Below are 2,125 nucleotides of genomic sequence, written 5' to 3' on the forward strand. Positions count from 1 at the left end.
AGTTGATCACAGATGAGAGCACCTGGGAGTTCACATCTCTGTGGCCCTACACAGAGTGGCCAGGTGCGCCAAACACATCACCACACCAGGACAGGAAATCTGAAACTGAGAGATTGAGAAGGAGCTTTTTTTCAACTGGCCAAGTGGACTTTGTACACTACAATGCTCAACAGATCAGTTGTTTATGCATTTATGCATAATGTGTAATATGTGAAATCTAGAATATATTTATTTTCTTTCCCTCTGTCATAGCATAATCAGGGGACTGCAAGTACAAGTACAGGCCAAGAGATTTTTACAGAGGGTAAGAAATGGATATGCATCAGGGGCTGATGGGCCCAAAGAGAGGCCTTCACCTTGTGATGTAGGCTAATTTAAATAAGCCTCTACAACTTAGTTTCTCATAGGTGAGTGCTGAGTTCGTAAGAGTATGAGAACATCATAGTGTTTTAACACAAACAGTTTCAGTGCTCCTAGAAAACAGGGGTACTATATGTAGCCTATGGAAGTTCAACCACATAGGACACAAAGGAGTTGGGATTCTTTCTTTTTATTTTTCAACCAGTGTTAGGTATAAGTTAGCATGTATTCGTTATGCTAAGTTCAGTTTTCTCCAACTAAAATACGGCAGTGGGCTTACTTTCTAAAACCAGACAAACAACATATACACAGTCTTAGAAATGAAAACAACACCTTACATGTCTAATTTGAAAATAAAATAGATTTAAGATGTCACTTACATCTTCGGCCGTTACAGCAAATGTGGACTAACAAATTACAGCAACTCGGGACGAACAGTCCTCAAACTTCATTAGCACCTATAGCACAAACATATCATGTTTCTAACAGCATTTCAAACAATCAATTAAATGGATTATTACGGTGTGGAAAAGCTATTTACCAGAAAATATACGGAATATGTGGCACACGACAGCTCAGCCTGCTTCCTCTCGTAGCCTACTCTGGGAAAAAGGAGCGAACTCCAACTCACGCAGGGAATTACTAATGAAGGAGGCCAGCTATGTACAACTCGCCAGAATTGGCAACTACCGCCCCCTACTGGGTGTACAATTTACTCTCTAAATACTGCACTTGAATACAATTAATGAACAACCATTCTTAAGGTTTAGTTTATGACAAATGTGAACCTTTGGTCTCAAGAATAGAAAATAATAAAAGAAAACAATTGACAAATCTTAAAATAGCCTATAAAAAAATGAACCATAAATGTAGTGATTTAATTCCTTTTTACCACCTGGTTACATTCTCCCCTGCATATGTCAACGTCCTCGATGACAAATTATTCTATGAAAAACACATTGCTCCTTGCAGGCTTTCTCGAATAAAACAACACCAATACTTGATAAAACATATGGAACCATCTATGTGCTTACTGCTACTGCATTACATGCTGACCTGGGAAGATTGAAAGGGTTTGTATGTATCCCTGCAGTAGTTCTTGAACTGTGCCTCTGAGGAGGTAGGCTGGTTCCCTGATCTGGTGAAGTTGGTGTCTCTACCCTTAGTGTGTCCACATGCTCGTCACCTATGTTATCACTAGTCACCAGTAACTGCTCATCATCATGTACAGGCTCAGGTATAAGAGCATCATCTGTACTGTCCATGTCTAGCTGTGCACTAGGCTCTTCATAGCTTTGGGGACCAGTCACCTCTTCAAGCACTACAAAATCAGGTTCCTCAAATTCATCACAATTGTGTGTTTCTGTCACTCTGGGCATGCTACCCTCAGGGGGACTCACTGTATCAGGTCTCGGTTTAGGCATGGGAAGATTACAAGGCCGCAATTCTGTCCTATGTACCCTCTTAATAGGACCTCCCTCCAAAGGTTCAACAGTATGTGTCGTGCCCTGAATATCTATTACTCTGTATACAACGGGGCTCCAGGCATCCTGGATTTTGTTCCTTCCTAGGGGCCTATGACGAAGGTAGACAATTTGACCTAAATTCACCTTAGGACAGAAGACTTTCTCATTCAATAAAGACATTCTTTCATTAGCCTTATGCTCTGAGTACTCTTTAGCTCGTTCATGGGCCTGTCTCAGTCTCTCCTGATGTACAGACAGCCAGTCTACTCTCCTATCACCTGCAACCGTGTCTTGGCCTA

This window comes from Sardina pilchardus, chromosome 6, assembly GCF_963854185.1.
Source record: "Sardina pilchardus chromosome 6, fSarPil1.1, whole genome shotgun sequence".
Lineage (NCBI taxonomy): Eukaryota > Metazoa > Chordata > Actinopteri > Clupeiformes > Clupeidae > Sardina > Sardina pilchardus.